We start from the raw sequence: 17,549 nt of genomic DNA on the forward strand, positions 1-17,549 counted from the left end.
AAAGAATCTAATAGGTTTGCGTATCATGTGAAAATTCTGACCCATGTTACTGCTACAGTGCTCTGAAGTTTTTTTCACATTAAGTTATCAATTAGCACTAATGATGCTCATCAGGCAGAGTTCACCCCTTATTCTCAGTATACATTTCAGGGACTGGAAAAGACAAAATCTATATGATTACTCCAAAAATTTCTTAGGCCTGCATTTTTTTTTTTTCTACACGGATTTGAATTATTATTTGTTCTCTCTGAGCCTTAATAATCCCTCCTGGGAGTTAAAAGAGCTAACTTCACCCGTGCTTCCTCACTTTGCTCTCTCCAAGGGAATAGGTGGATGATTAAAGAGATAATGAATGTGAGGAGAACTCCCTGGAGGAAAGACATTTCATAAACACGAAGTGAAGACTTTAGCTGACTCATAGAATCTAACAGCTCAGAGACATGGATAAATTTTTTGGTATGAATCCTAGCTACTTAGTCTACCCTCCTCAGGCACATCTTAAAGCTGGATTCTGGAGAGCTTCCAAAATGTCAGACTGATCCTACTTACAGCAAAATTCCTCACCTACTTTGTAATTAACACCAAGTATTTATGAAATTAGATGACTCATCTCAGTGCTTTAGCAGGATGGGAAGCAGATCAGTACTCACATCTAACACGGAGTCGGATGGCCTGTGTGATCTAGCCAAGAGTGGCTCTGCTTGGCTTTTCAAGTTCTTTGAGAATAGAAAGTCCTATCTCAGAACCACTCCCTTTAAAACAAATTGATGTTTTTATTATCTGAAGCTTTCCTAGGAGAACGGAAATGAACTGGTAAAATTTTAAAAAGCCAAAAGCAAAAGATAAAACCTCACAGCTGGAAGAATTGAATGAATACTATACCCAGCTGTTTTCCAAGGACCTAAAGGATGTCAGGAAGTCAAGATGTTATTGTAGATGTGGCTGGAACTCCTCATTATGCCTCTGGCTCTGTGGGGTGAAATGGAAAACGATTTCAGAGGAACAAACAAAGAAATGATTTTTCAACTCAACTTTTGTGTTAAATGAGAGCCATAGCATTTTGTTAGATTAGAAAATCAGTCAAGAGACACTTTACAGTTATGCACATTTAAGATGGTTATGTATTCTCGATGAATTGGCTTTTTAAAAATCCTTATAAAATGTCCTTCCCCTGTGTGAACTTCCTCAGCCCACATGCATCTGTCCATGATCTTTTATCTGCTTTCTGTAGTAAATAATTTTGTGAAATGTCTTTTCTGTTGATGGTTTTCATAATCTCTTCATTGTTGCAGATTGAGAAATTAATTTATTAGATGGCATCTCCAATCACTGGGGTAAAGCTGGACTTTTTAATGGTGCTGCATAACTGGATAATCATTTAGAAGATGAAATTAGATCCACATCTCACATTATAGACAAGATTACACTCCAAAGCAATTAGGGATCTAAATGCAAAAAAATAAAAACATACAAGTATGTGAAGAAAACATGGGAAAATTCCTCTCTAACATTATTAAAGATGTAGAGAAAGACTCTCTGTGACTCAAAATCCAGGGTCAATAAAAGTAAAGATTAAGAAATCTGAATCTGACTGCATGAAAAGTTTTAAAAGCTTTCATGATAACCTCCACCCCCACCACATTATAAACAAAACCAACGGACAACTGACAAACAGGGGAAAATATCTGTAACGTACACCACAGACAAATATAGCACAAGCAGAAATCGAGAGACAAAGGACTGAAACCTATTAGAAAAATGGGAAAAAAATCATGAACAGACACAAAAATATATAAGTAGCACTCAAACATATGCAAAGATGTTCAGATTCACTTATAATTATATAAATGTACATTAAAACAATACTGAAGCATAATTTCTCACGATCAGACTGGCAAAAATAAAAACAGCGTATCAACATCTTTTGTTGGTAAGGCAGTGAGGACACAGACACTGCCTAGTAAGTTCCTACGGACAACGTGCATCAGCACAGCTCTTCTCGAGCAGAAGTGGGGAATACCGAACAAAACTACACATGCACTTGCTTTCTGGCTCAGAAATCCCACTTACAGGAATCTACCCTTAAGATATGTTTCTAATATATACAAAATACATATGCCAAGGTTATTTAAGACAGCATCGTTTGTAATTACAAAATATTGAAAACAACCTAAATTCTAACTCGAAGGGGAGTGATTAGATAAATTACGGTACACCTAGAAAATGGAGTACTCTGCTACTGTAAAAAAGAATGAGGAAGGTCTCTATGTACTGACATGGAGTGATTTCCAGGGCATATTTACCAGTAAGTAAAAAGGAAAAGGACAACAGAATATATATATATCTCATGCTACCTTTTTATGTGAGAAAGAAAATACATATGTATCTGCATATTTATGCAAAAGAAATACGGGGAAGATAAATGAGAAGCTAAAGAAACTGGTTATCTATGGTGTTTGGTAGGAAACGTGCAGGAAGGAGTGAATGGGGACAAGTTAATAGGGATGAAAAGGGACAAAAACACTCTTCTGAGTACTTCTTAAAAGAAGTTTGACTTTTAGAACCATAGTAATGTTTCACATACATCCCTTCCTCCCAATTAATACTTAAAATCAACCAGGAAGTGGGGGAAATCCAAAATGGAATGTAATCAGTAACAAATGAACCTGTCTTACAAATGGATGACCTAACTGCACTGAAGTGAATGGATAGAAAAGAACTAACCTAAATTGCTTTGGAAAATAATATTTTGACAGGATACTATAAGGCTAAAGATAAAAAGAACTGTGTGCAACTACTTTAGTTAGTAAATCTGTTTCTCATGAGAGTATAGATGAGCAATTATGTAACTGCTCTATGTGTATACTAGTATCAAACAAACAAGTGAACATACTGTAGAAAACAAGAGCTGGATCTCTCACTGTTGCAGAAAAATTACAGATAAATAAAGGGAGAAGGCTGGAATGAACCTCATGGTGTTGGACTGGAATCATGGGTATGATCCATGAATGTGAAAATTTACAATTTTTAATACATATATACAGATGGATAGATGTAGAAATAAATATAGATGTGTATATATGTGGGTTAGTATTGATCTTTATTTCTTATCTTTGTTCATTGAGAGAGACTAGGAGTAATGATACTTCAGTAGCCATGAGTACCCCTAGTGGCAAAATCTTGGTTTATAAATTCACTTCTGTAGAAGAAACCAGAGCTCCTTGGAGAAGTTGGGGCAGAAAAAAATAAGAGACTGGAACATCTTGTGGTGTCAAAAAATAGAGAAGTACTCAAAAAAGGGATGATAGCATGTCACAAGACATAGGAGTTAAGGTGGAACTCCCAATGGCCAAAAATGGAATGATTTGAAATAAAATACATAAAAATAATATTGGATTATAACCAATAGAATAAAATAAGTATCCTTGAGTGAGTACTGATATAAATCCATAATGAAATTAATAAATGAGAAGGGACCACTCTTCTCTACAGAAAAATTCCAATTAAAAAGCATTGACTGTACACCAGAAATTGACACACTATAACTGACTGTACTTCAATTAAGAAAAATAACACTATAAAAACAACCAATTAAAAAAAAAGAGTTGAAAGAATGAAGGCAATACAAATCATTACAAGGCAAATCTAGTATTAAGACCCACTAAGATACACGTTAACATCTTTCAGCAAAAATTTGAGGAGAAACAGGATATTAGCACAGTCTCAAACCACTTCCATTAATTACAAACGGAATAATAGTAACTTTAGAGAGGAAAAATTTCACAGATACCACCTTAGCTCATGTTCAAGCCTAGTATCACCTGGAATAAGGTCTGACCCTCTGATATGCACTAAGGACAAACACTACTTTGTGTGGTACTCTCACCCAGAAGCCTTAAGGTCAATCTAATCATGAGAAAACACGAGTTAAAAACCAAACCGAGCATTTGTGAAATGTATCATGTGTTCAAAGATATATAGATACATATATGTATCTATGTATATAGGCAGAAATACATACAAAGCACAGATAAAATTTAAAGGATAATAAAATAATCACTTCTTACCAACAAGCTTAAATATTAAGTACCAACACCTTGGAAATCCCTGATCCGTTCCTTGATTTTATCCCCTGTATTCTTCTACCAAGGTAACCACTTCTCCCAATATTGTATTAATCATTTCCCTCTTCGTCTTTTTTTACGGTTTCACCACATGTGTATATTTTTTCCCAAATAATCTATTGTTTAATCTAGTACACAGTGAATTCATGTGGTATATGAGTTGGATCAAGCTCTGCAAAGTTACAATCAAGGTGTAAGGAGCTGATCCATATCAAGGCTCAACCTGGGGAGAATCCGCTAACAGTCTCACTCAGGCTGTGGGCGGACTCAAGTACTCCTTGGCTGCTGTCTGGTCACATCCTTTGTCTTGTGAGCGCCTCTGTAGGCCAGTTCACAACACCGCAGCTGGCTTCTCTCAGAGCAAGTCAAGGAGAGAGGAAGAAAGAACAAGCAAGAAGGAAGTCACTATCTTCTTTTGCCACCTAATCTTGAAAGTGCTTTTCTCCATATTCCATGTGTTATAAGCAAGTCACTAGCCCACACTCAAGGGAAGCGGATGCCACTAGGGCATGACCAGGAAGTGGAAGTCATTGGCACCTGCGGGGGAAGCTGCCTGCCACAAACACCGCACAGCAACTGGGAGGGCAAGAGGAGGAGCAGGGCTGGAAGCTGAAATGATAACCAGTTCTACTTTGGCATTTTGAGTATAAAGTGTTGGTGAATATTTAGGTGGAGAGGTCCAACTGGAAATTAGATGTTGAACCCAAGGTTCAGGCACAGGATCAGAACAAGAGATTTGGGTATCTTCAGCCTGCCAATGGTAATTAAAACCATAAGGTTAGAAGCAAATGATACTCAGAGAAAACTCGCCTGTGCAGGGTGAAGTGGGGAGCACCAATATTTAAGACACATGCAGATAAAGAGAAGTTCGGACAAGAGATAGAAACAGGATGACCAGAGAGACAGGAGAATCAAGAGTTAGGCATCACAAAAACCAAGGATGAGAGCTTTCAAAGAAGAGGGGAGAAGTCATGGCGATGACTATAGGGCAGTCCGTTAAGATGACTCCAGGTGAGTATTCACTGGATTGGAAATTAAGAGGTCACTGGTGGCCTTGGCAGGGCTAGTTCTGATGGATGGTGGTAATGGGAGGCAGATGTTTTGGCTGAGGACTGAATATGAGCTGAGGAAGCGGGGACACTGAATGAGTTTAGACTACCCTCTTTAAAACGCTGGAAGGAAACTATACATTAGCTCTATTACTGAACCAAACTTGGGTCTGCTCGCAAAGCCAATCTACTGACACCAGGCTGTGGTGAAGGAAAGCACAGGAAGGTGCCAAGCAAGGAGAATAGGCAGCTGGTGCTTGAAAGACCCAAACTCCCTGATGGCTTTCAGAGAAGGGTTTTTAAAGGCAACTTTTAGGGTGAGGGTTGCAGCTGTGAACTTTCTTTTAATTGGCTGGTAGTGAGGTAACACTACCAATGTTTCAGAAATCTTAATCATCATCCTTCTGGTTCAAATCAGTCTGGGGTCTACTCCACCTGGGCTGACGAGGGAGTGGAGTTGGGGGGTGGGGTGATGGTCTTAGTTTCTGCAGAATAACTCAGAAATACGCATCAGATTGTTATGTATATACCTTGAGGAGGAACTAGGGCTGTTTTATATCTGAACTATTGTTTAAGCTACCATTACTGTTCTTGCTTGACTGCTTTTCCATTGTTACTGTATTCTATTACTTCCCTAATTAGTAACTGCTTAAGTCTGCTCTTTGGAACTCAGGGAAGGCCTAGGAGACTAAAGCCTTTTTTTTTCTTTCCTTTTTTTTTGAAATGGAGGTACTGGGGATTGAACCCAGCACCTCATGCATGCAAAGCATGTGCTCTACCAGTGAGCTATACCCACTCCCCTCCCCAAAGCCTTTTTCAAACAAAAAATGGGGGACCTGTAGGGACTTTTGTACCTGGGAGGTCTCTGCAGGATCCTGCTTGGTTTCAATCCCCTCTTTTCTTTGATATTCCTCAATCCTGAGGGAAACAGGGGTGGGGCAGGAAAGAGAATAAAGTGTTGGGTAGAGGATTTATCATAAACTTGGCAGGGGAAGTAGGTTTTAGGGGGATTCGGTTTCACCTCTTGTAAGTGTTACACTCCTGGCTTTTTGAGATAGATGAGAAATTCCCATTTTGCCAACTATCAATAAAAATGCTAGATTTTAAAACATTTTCTGTTAACTCCTCGCATGTAAAAGATGACTCCATATTTCTTGAACGTGTACTTGTTCCTATGCCCTGTAAAAATGGTAGAAAATTCCCACAATTGCTGACCATATGAAATGCATTTCTCATCATCAGTCTCATAAATATTCAGCTATTGTACCGTTCCCCAAACAGCCAAAGATTTATTCATTACATTGAATTCCAATCTCACCCTTCCTTTCTGCTCCTTTGTAAAGAGAAAGATAATATTTCGGCAGTTTTTGCAACGCCTCAGTCTTGAGGGGATATAAATATAAGCATAATTGATTTTCTGAACTTGCTTTTTCCCCCCTCTGCTTTCCAGTGCTTTATGTATTATAGGTAGAATGACTGACAAATCAGCCATGATTGCTAATTAGAAAGCAGAATGTATTAAAAGCATAGCCCATATATCCAGTTTGCTCTCAGTGCAAACCCTGGAAATGCAATGCTTTGCAATGCTCCGGTGCATGCTGTCCAATTACCTGCTCTTTTGCTTTGACTCAACCATTCAGGAATAACATTAGCTGCGTCTGGCAGGTCAGGGGTGATTGCTAATTAAACGGAGGAATTCACTTCGCCTCACCCTGTCTCGTCTTTCTTTCCCCTCCCCACTCCATGGTGACACTTTTCCTCAAAACACATTTCTTTCCTTCACGTGTAGGCCAGATAATGAAGATTGGTGCTCTTATCCCTGTTTGAAGCCCAAATTCACAAGGTAATTTTACTTTAAGGATTGGTGAAATAGGAATTCTGTCCTCTCCCCTTTCTAACTCCTGGTATAAAGAGGTCTTTTTGTGTCAGTGCCCTTAACAGTAAGGCAAGACCCCCGGGGTTTCTATTCTTTCCTGCATCACCTCAGCAATCAGCTAGTGGCCCTGAAAGGAGAGGCCATCTTTGCCTTTGTGTTTGAAATGAGAGTTCACTCCTCACACCAGGAAATCTGCCGGCACCTGCAGACTGAAAAGAAAGAATTGATTTTCTTTCACCCTCCCACTAATCTGAATGTCATCTCAGAAGCGCTCAGGATTTAATTGATCTGTGACAACTTCATGGCAACTGCGGGGCCCTACCGAATACCAGAAACTAATACAACATTGTAAATTAACTATACTTCAAAAAAAAAAAAAAGAGAGAATATTAAGGCAGATGGAGGCACGAGCAGCACTGAAGTAAGGATCTGCTCCTCCTGGGACCTCACAATTACGCGTTTGAATAGAACTTGATTCTTTAAAGTGCTTTAAACTAGTTTCCCTCTGTTTATCTGAAGGTGTCTTGGAAGCATCATGGGAGACTGGACCACATAAAATTGCCAACGCTTGTGGATTTTTCAACATTGAAGATGGCATTTTCATATGGTTCAGCTCCTATCAGAGAAATGGAAGACTGACACCTGGATAGATGAAATGAATTCTGAGTTCCCATCCAAAACTTTTGCCCTTATAACTAACGGTTTAGTAAAGTCACTCACTGATTCATTAACAAAACATTTGTTGCATATCCATTCTTGTCTTGAGCATTAAAGCAAGAATGCCAAGGGTTGAGTATGTACTGATTCTACTTAATTTGACAGTAGACAAATTAAGCATGCATGTGAGGCCCCACAAAATAGGGCGTTATATTGTCTGTAATTTAGATTAAAATGATTCAATATAGAAAGCGAAACACATACGCGTGCCTTTTACCTCCAGGCGCATACCTCCAGGGGCAGGCTGCTAATACCAAACATACACACTCCACACGAGGTTCATAAGCATTTGAAAGACACTACCCAGGTAGCTCTGCGAACGTTTAACTCTCAGCCATCTCACTTAGCACTAGAAGGTTCATTTTAACTAGCCTGAGGGATGCTAGCAATAATTTTTAAGTAGTGAAATAAGCACTACTCAAGATAAATATATTGGCAAGGAATATGGCTCAGGCACCACTGTCCGAGCATGAACAAAGCGTTGAGAATCCAGGCCGCTCTTGACCCAGGGCTCTGATTACCATTAGAGGAGGTCGGCTGAATTCTGTCACAGGGCGCGGCTGCGACTGCCCTGAGTGAGTCTTTTACGAAAGGAGCCCGTTGCAGCGCTTTTAAGCACAGAGAAAGGAAAAACTCGTGGGCTTTTAATACTGGATACGTAACTGCATGTGATTGGGTTTGTTTTCGGAAAAAATTCTCACAGCAGTGTACAGGCGGCACTGAGGTGTTCAGGGGCTGAAGAGAGAGCAAGAGAGGGAGGCCATGGTAGCTGCATAACGTTGAAGGGCTGAACTAAGGTTGTGGCAGGGTGAGTGGATGGAACAGAAAGGATAGAATTGATAGATTTACGTGAGAAAATTAAATGGGTTTGATGAATAATTAGGTATGGGGTGAGGTGAAAAGGGAGTCATAAAGACAATCTCCAGGGTGTCTGATTTGCATGGTGCCATTTACTAAAATAGAGAATGAAAGGTAAGGAAGAGGTTGGGGGCCAGTCAAGAATAACCTATTTTTGAATAAGATAAATATGTGATGCCTGTAGGACATTCAGGTGGAGTAGCCCTACTGGAGGTATATAATCTGTGCACCCACATGCACATATACACATATTTATTGTCTGGGGCTCAGGAGGACGACCTGGGCTGGAGACAGATATTTAATGCATTCAACAAACACCTATGAATTATTTTCTGTTCTCCAGGCCAAGATAGGTGTGATCCTTGCCTTCACTGTGATTATAGTATTTGGCAGACATAGTATAACGGGCACATCTGAAGTCTTGAGGATGAGATCACCTAGGAAGAGTGTAGTTAAAAGTGCAGAAGCAGAATCCTACGAATGATTAACATTTAAGATGCAGAAAGAAGAAGGATGAGTGGTATGAAAGCATTTATATGAATGAAAATGAGGAAGATTGGACAAATAGGAGAAAAACAAAAAGAGAAGACAATTATACCAAGGAAGTCCAGGGATAGAAAAGTTTCAAGGAGGGAATGGTGAATGGTATCACGTATTGCAGCGATCAAATAAATAAGGAATGCAAACATCCGTGCAACACGACTCTTTGGAGGTGCATGAATGAGTCCATTTTCCTGTAGTGAGGGGAATAGTGGGTTGAAGGCTGAGTACTGAAGAGAGCGTGAGAAGTGATAGAGTGGAAATGAATCTTTAAAAGGCTTGGCCAGAGCAAAACTCGAGATTACATGGCAAGGGTTTTGGAAAGAGAGGGCCAGAGCTCTGCTTCCTGCTCTAATCTAGGGCAGAACTCTGTAACAATGATTTGCTGGGAAATGAAGTAGGGTAAAATAATCCAAAAAAGGAAATACAAAAATAGTAAAGGAGACATTTCAAATTTTGTTCATTTTAAAGAAAAAAAATGCCCTGGTAGCTACACATTTTAGGAGACAACCTGAGTAATGCTGGGTTCTCTACTACAGTTTCACGTGAGCTTTAAGCTGACAGACGGTGTCCTGTGCACACTCTGGCTGAAGTGAAGGAGAAGAGGTTCCAGGATCACAGAGGCCTTTTCATGTCTGCTAGAGCTCTGACAGGCCCCTTTATATGGGTCATGATTCCAGGAATGATGTCCCATTACAAGTGAGTCAGCATTTCTGGGACTGTCACAGTTTTACTGGAAGTAAGTACTACCTTATCTTTCTGAGCAATTACTTTCAAGAAATATGATGAGAAAACATTTCAAAGCTCTGACCTCTCCAGATTTCCTCTTCGTTTTTTTCAAATTCTCTGCAGAGTTGTTCCTGGTTAAGAACTGTTTTAATTAGAAAGCGCATGTGGAATCTCTCGGCAATTAAAAGCAGTCAAATCCAGCCCTGGGACCAAAGGTGAGACGTGACCTACTAGCCTGAAGCCAAAACCAGGGCTTTCAGGCCAGACAGACTTGGGCAGAAGTCTCAATTCTAAAATTCACTAGCTGTGTGACCTAGGGCAAGATACTGAGCCTCTCTAGGACTCAGTTTTTTCAGCTGTGTAAATGGGGATAATAAAAACAAGTTTACAGGAATGTTGTAAAATAATATACATAAAGTGTCTTGGAAGAAGTAGTTTGCTCAATAGCCAATGTAGTTTTCTTTTTGGTATATAAATCCACTTGATTTCATTGGTTAAATTTGAGCAATATTTGTTCAGCATCTAGGATAAGCAAAGTACTCTGTCCACATACACTGCGAAAAAGGTAAGGAACAGCCAGTATGAGAGATGGTAAATGATTCTTTTTTTCTATTTACACCAATAGGTCAAGAAAGAATGGAGTGAAATTGATGCAGGAGGGATTTAGATTAAAGTGCAGCAGAATACAATTTCAAACCACAGTGAAATGCCATCATGCCATTATAAAGAGAGTCAATAAGAAACCTTTAGTGGAGATTTAAAAGTAAAGGGTAGTTATTTTGTGATGATTTAAGTGCTAGAAAATGATGATGTCATTTCCATGGTTTCACCCTATCTTTAATATTTATACTCTCAGAGATGCCAGAGCCATTTCTACATTTTGAGGCATCCAGTGTATTTACAAATGGAGAAATTCTAGAATAGGGTTAACAATTGTACAATATTAAAAATATGTGTCTATCTATCTATGATCAATTAATTCTAAATTAAAACAAAATATGAATAGGCTTTTCACACGATAGTCACAAGAGCTAGAAAACCTTATTTCAAAGTCCATTACAGGCATTTTGCAGAGCATCCTCTTTCTGTCTTGCCAGTGCGAGAAGGAAGGAAGATAGCACAGCCTACTTTGCTGGCCGCAGTGAACGGGAGTTCCAGGCCCATGGCCTCTTACCATAAACTCTTGGTGATGAACTGTCCATCACTTCTGAAAGCTTAATCCCTGATATAACGTGGATGCTTAGGAAAAGTTTGTTGAATTAATCAGTGAATTCTTTGCATTGATTACCACCTAGGAGGCTGGCTGAAGATCTTTAAAACTGCTTGCTGCTAGATTGGGTAATAGCTTGCGATTCCATTCATTTTGCAAAGGGAGACAACACATTACCCATGCTGGCCTTCTGGACTCTATGGATGACTGCCTTTCAGTCAGAGAGTGCTCGGCGCAGAGCAGAAGAGGGGAAGTGGAAGATGGTGGGATATGTGGACAAAGGAGCTTCTTCAGCTCCAGTTTACTTGGGCTGTTACTGATCAGAGAGCTGAAGGATTCTGGAGTTTTATAAAGCACAAATGACACAGCATCAACCTTGCAGTACGCTAGGTAAGGAAAGTCAATTCTATTAGCAGCAGCATCTGGGCATTCCTAATTTCCCTAGAAATTAAGAGAAATCCACCTGTTTTTAATTCTAATCTCTTGTTCTTAATAAGGTGTGCCAGCTCCAGAGACCTGGTTGCCATCTTGATACTTCACATTATCTAGGACAGATTATGCCAACTGACCTCATGCCCGATGCTTGCTGTCATTACTAGGCTCCCTTCTCATCTCAGTGTGATGCATTTCTGACAGAGAGAGAGCACAGGGTAGAGCATCTAAATCTTCCTCAAATTGATGTAGCTCAGCGGGCTCAGCTTCGAAGCCCTCTGGGTCCCGAGGGCCCGGTTTTCTCATTCTAGATGGGATAATGCTTCTGTTCACCACCCCAGGTAGGGAATTAGTTCTTGCCGGTGCACTAGAGAGAAGGTGAAGGCTGGTTGCCTTAGCTATGGGTCTTTAAAAGTCTTCAGTCTTCTTTATCCATGGGAATCTTTAAGGGGGCACAAGAGGTAGGAACAGTAGCAGTAGTAATAGTAATAGTAATACTACTACTGAAGTCATTATAATTTTGAATCTAGAAGTTACCCATCTACAAAAATCTGTGGGTTTTAAAAAGTGTGGTAACCTACACATTAGCTTTCCTAAAAGTGAAAGAAGAAAGCAGACTAACTTCACTGAAGAAATTCAATTTAGTGAACATGTATTGAATGGTCACTATGTGTTTGATTCTATGTTAGGCATTTTGGTGGGAAGAGTATCAAAATAATTCTAGATTATGGTTTTTGTTCTTAAGCTCAAAATCTAGAAGTAGAGGCAAACTTGCACCCAAGTCACAGAGCCTGGCAGGTGTCAGTGCCCTGCCGTCTTGCTGCCCCTCTCCCCTTCCCCTTTTCTCCTTCTCTCCATCCCTTCCTTCAGCCACCATTCATTGAGTGCCTATTTTGTGTCAGCCCCAAAGTCAGGTGCTGGGGTGTTGGTCTGTAAACTTGGTAATTTCCCCGAGTGAAATCAGACACTGGGCCCTGGACACCAAGGGCAAGAAGAGACTAAAGAAGGAAGCAGGTCACTCCAGACTGGTAGGTGGTGAGTTTAATAAGCAAGCTTGGGTGGCCTCAAGACAAGTAGGTCTCCACACCCACCCACCAGTCTTAAAACTTTATATAGAGGCTTTATCTGGGTTCAGGAATGCGTACTGTCCAGATGGTCTCAACAGCACAGTGCTCTCTCAAGGCTGTGTCCTTGAAAACAGTTCTGGTTGTGAAAATGGCAGGCAAAAGTACATCCCTAAGACAGGGGAGGAGATGAGGAGCCTTTAACTGCCTGGGTTCAGCTCAAAAGTCCAACAGCAGTCACATCCTCTCAATGACCTCATGACCCTTGAAATGTGACTTTCTATTCGTGACATCTATTTCTATGATGGTACCCATACAAGCTACTCGATTTCTCTAATCCCCTAACAGTGGCAGCCTGGTTTGTGCAGTGGCAGGGGAAAGTTTGGGTTAGCTCAGACACAGTGTCCATACAGATCCAAAGCATATTTAGAACCACCACTCAGAGGGAGGGGGTCAATGTAATCAGTTTGCCAATCCCTCACCAGTTGAGGATCCCAGTAGATGGCCCCAGACTCCTTTGGCAGTTGCCTTGGGCATTGCTTAGAACACACAGGACATGCTGTTACTGCATTAACCAAGTCACTGTATTTCAGGAGCAATACAGCATCCTTGGCAACAGGCCATACCCAGTCTGCTGTATCTACTGAAGGGTCAGTTGCTAGGGCTTGTATCCCAGCTAGGAAATCAGCTTCCTGATTGCCAGGGAGTGTCAAGCGCTTTATGAGCTGGAAAGTGGGAGACAGGACAGCTTAGGCTCTTGGAAGCAAACCCAAATGTCTTCCCACATATCCCGACCCTGTGAGGGCTTATTCATGATTATTCACCCCTCATTGTCCCACTGTCCAAGCCATAGGGTTAATCCCTTTAGAACAGCCCAACCATCTGCAGAGTCAACAGTCAGGGCTCCTGAGTGATCACCAAACAGCTCTGCGTTTAGCCCACTGGCTGCTGCATTTTATTCCTGTTTTCATCCAGATGGTGTCAGTGTTGGGTTGAATAGCGACTGCAGTCCATGTGCATGAGTTGTTTGCCCCTTTTAGACCCATCAATATACCAGACATCAGTGGGAATTCCCTCTCTCCCTCCCTACAGGCTGCAGGACTGCCACCAGAACAGGGGCAGGGGCATTTGGAGGATCTACATACTCTATGGGGCCTAGTAGCACCTGCATTTCTAGAGACAGTGGGCTGCAGACAGTTCCTCTGCTGCAAATAAGCATGTCACTTAGTCAAACTGGGAGTTTGAGCCATGGCAGAGGTGGGTCAATGGACCATATTCTCAACCCATCCCCTAACAGGAAGAGAAATTTTTTCCATGATATGCTGTTCCTCTGCAAGAGGCTCTACTTGGAGAAGCTCTGTGTACATTGTCAGGAGCTTTTGCTCTTGGGGGTCTATCAGGTCTCTGCCTCCTCCCAGAGCTGGGAGCAAAATCTTCGGGTTACTCTCTCCTTCCACTGTCTCTCTGCCATAGTACCCAACCCACACCTTCCGGAGTCACAGACACATCTAACTCCAGCGGTGGGAGACGATGCCCAGGGCTTTAAATCTGTTTCACTAGCGTTGTTGCCTTCTCAACGGCAGCTTGCTGCTCTGATCCTCTGTCTCACATGCGTCCTTTCTTTAGCAGGTTGTATAAGGGATAGAGGAACTGTGCCAGGTGGGAAGTAAAAGTCTTCCCAAACCCCTAAAGCCCGAAATACTTGTATTTCTGTTCTTAGGGGTTAGACAGGTTTGCACCTTATCAATCACAGCTTTTGGGATAAGTCACGTCTTACCCCGCTAAGCAACTCCCCAAAACTTGGTGGTGGTGTCTGGGCCTTGAATTTTCACTGAGTTTGTTGGCCATCCTCTCCCTTGCAGATGTTCCAGCGAAGCCTGCAGAGCATTCTGCAGCAGAGGCAAATATTCACATTAACACTATATCATCAAGGTAATGGGCTCATTTTACTGATGCATAAAAAGATAACAGTGACAGATCTCGAGTTACCATTCCGTGACATTTGGTGGGGCTATGCTGGTCATTTTGGGGAAGCTCCTTAAAGGTCCATTGTCACCCTTCTCATATGAAGGCAAAATGATCTTGTGACTCAGTGGCCAGGGCTATAATGAAAAAAGCATCTGCTAAGTCTGGTACAGCATGGCAGTGGCCAAGGCATCTAAGATGGTGGCAATGCTGAGCACAGCTGCGTGGATGGGGGGCACTCCCTTGTTCAATTCTTGGTAGTCCATGGTCACCCCTCCATGAGCCATCTGCCTTTTACACCTGCCATCGTGGGCTGTTGAAAGCACTATAGGGAGGGCATACAATACCCACTCAGTGCAGTTCTTGGGTAGTTTCTCCTATTTAAGCTCTGTCCTTGGCAATTTATATTGTACGAGTTTCCACTCTAAGAGGGGGCAGTAGACTAGCTGGGTCTCAGTTGGCATTTCCCCTCAGCACTGGCTTAATTACTCTACCTGAAGGTAGAATTCACTGATAGAGGTTTTCAGAATTTGACCTTGTAGGTTACCAATGTCCAGTATGTTCTCTGATATTGAAGAAATTAAAACCCTTGTATTCCAGTGCAGAGAACACCCAATTTGCAGTGACAAAGGGATCTTTCTGACCATAACCATTTGTCCTCCATAACCATCAATGGCCACTTCTGAGGGTTACCATTATATTACATTTTGTTCCAGTGTCAACCAGAGCCATCATCTTTTGTTTATTTCTGAGGAACACTCAATAGGAGCTCAACATGAGGCCTTCCTTTGATCAGCACCAATGGCCCTCACCTGGAGGCAATCTTAGCTTGCATCTTATACCGGGGTTGGGGTTAGTGGGGGGGGGGTGGTGTGTGAATCCCTGAAGCTTCTGCTGGAGTAAGCAGGGCATCAGAGATAGTAGGGGCAGGTGAGGCAGGTTTGAACTGTTCGGGTTTAAGGCTTTCAACACACTGATCAACACAGTGTTGGGCTGCCTGCCTGTCTTTTCAGGGGAAGCCCCTGCAGCAACAAGGCCAAACCACATTTGTTTCTAGGTTACTTTTACCAAACCCTTTACAGTTGATTGTAATAGCTTTTTGGCTTCTTGAATTCCCTGTCTTGGGTCTTTCCCACAACCCGTACCTGTTTCCAGGATTTGTCAGTTTCCCCCAGACCAGTGATGGATCGCCCAATATCATAAATGTCTCCTCCCATGACTGGGCTCAACATAGATACCAGTTTCCCATACTAGGTACTGGGGTGGATGGGAATATCTCGACTTTGATTCCTGCAGTGAATGTGGCCCAGTCAAGACCTTCAACGACAGGGTTGTAGGTGGCTTGTCTCAAATCCCTGAGAATTTGTTGTACCTCCTCTATAGATGTCTAGGGTCCCACATGCCTAGGGAGATCCCTTTCATTGGACCAAACCTCCCTGCAGGCTACAATAGTCCAAGGAATGAATTCCTTGAACTAGCACCATGCCAGCGCTGCTGCAGGGCAGGATCTGTGGTGATGTTGCTCATTTTCTCTTCCTCCTGCCCAGAGAAATGCCATTGTCCCCTGTGTATAACAGAGCCCCACTAATCATGCCTGGATAGTTTCCCTGGCCTTTTGGTAGAACTTGGTAGCTATTCCAATAAACTCAGTGGGAGAATACTCTCTCAACATTTCCCAAACTGGGGACTGCTGGCTGGTGGTGTTGCTGTGGTTTCAGTTTCCTTTGTTTTAGGGGTTGGACAGCACGAGGCGTTCTGTCCGTTTCACTGCCAATCATCGCAAAATCCTCCTTTTTGCACTCTTCACTTTCCCAGTGATTCTACCTCTGGTGTCCCAATCAGGCTCTGTTATTAGTGCTCAGACTTCCTAGCTTCAGAGAACTGCGTGTTAAGGTCTCCAAATTACTATCTGGCTCGTCCACCTTGTCTGCCAGCCCAGAGGCTAGCAGAGCAGTGGACACTTCACATCCTTCTCTATCCTTCCAACTTTCTAACCTGAGCTTCAGCCTCTATCTGGTCATCGGTGGCCAGCCCACGGCAGCAGCGTTCATTTCCCTTCTTTACTGCAGTGCGCTTTGCGCAGTTCATCAAACGCATGAAAGCAGCTGGCTTTTTCCCGGAGTACTTGGCGGTGCACAAACATCTAACATACAGGCCCCCCTTCCCCACAAAGAGATAAATGACCATCTCAGACCCCACTCCGCCCCGTTCCATGCCTCTTTCCCAAGGCCCATTTCTTCTGACCCCTGGCTGACTCACCAATTGTTGGTTCACAACCTCAAATTTCCCCTGTGATCTTTGAAACTGGCCCCCGTACACGGAGGGCAGAGAGAGACCGAAAAAAGAGATCACTGTAGGTTGGCAGGTAGCGAGTTTAATGAGCAAGGACGCTTACAAAGGAGGCTTGCTTTGGCGGCTGCACAACGAGATCTCCGCCCCCTCCCGCCAAATTCTCAGTCCTTACAGAGGCCTTACCTAGGTTCAGTCACGTACACTGTCCAGATGGTCTCAACACCACACCGCTCTCTCAAGCCTGAGTCCTTGAAAACGACTCGGGAACAGTGGGCAGAGCGCACAATCCAAGGACAGGGAAGGGTGAGGAGCTTCCCTTGCCCGGGTCCAGCCCACACGTCAGCCCGCAGGCGCATCCTCTCCGTGACCCGCCCACATCCGGTGCAAGGAACTGGGCATGCTCCGCAGACATGCGCAGTCTCGGGGCGCTGCTCACGCGCAGGTCGCGGGAGGCACAGGTGCAAGTGCTTGTGAGGGAGGCAGTAAGTGTGTACGTGTATGTGGTCTGGAGCCTCGCAGTCTTCGGCTTCCGCCCTCTTCCTCTAATTCGTCTTCCCACATCCTCTTGGTGAGGACAGGAAGAAGAGTAGGGACTCAGAGGAGACCTTCTAAAGGTCCTTGGTAAGTCGCCTGGCTGTTTCAGCTTTTCTTCTTTATTTTGCTTAATAACTGTTACGGACTGTACGTGGAGTG

At 42.6% G+C, this 17,549-nt stretch overlaps 1 long non-coding RNA gene and 1 other non-coding gene across 2 annotated transcripts; both read right to left on the reverse strand.

The window, feature by feature from the left end:
* Nucleotides 1-907: 907 nt before the first annotated feature.
* Nucleotides 908-17,175, reverse strand: LOC140696377 (uncharacterized). Its single transcript, XR_012072617.1, has 3 exons — nucleotides 17,040-17,175; nucleotides 6,028-6,091; nucleotides 908-969 (listed from the first exon to the last, which is right to left on the reverse strand). It is a non-coding gene; the product is annotated as an uncharacterized lncRNA (long non-coding RNA).
* On the reverse strand, nucleotides 5,898-5,972 carry TRNAA-UGC (transfer RNA alanine (anticodon UGC)). The gene has a single exon. It is a non-coding gene; the product is annotated as a tRNA-Ala (tRNA).
* Nucleotides 17,176-17,549: the final 374 nt, after the last annotated feature.

The sequence above is a fragment of the Vicugna pacos genome, chromosome 1, assembly GCF_048564905.1.
Source record: "Vicugna pacos chromosome 1, VicPac4, whole genome shotgun sequence".
Classification (NCBI taxonomy): Eukaryota; Metazoa; Chordata; class Mammalia; order Artiodactyla; family Camelidae; genus Vicugna; species Vicugna pacos.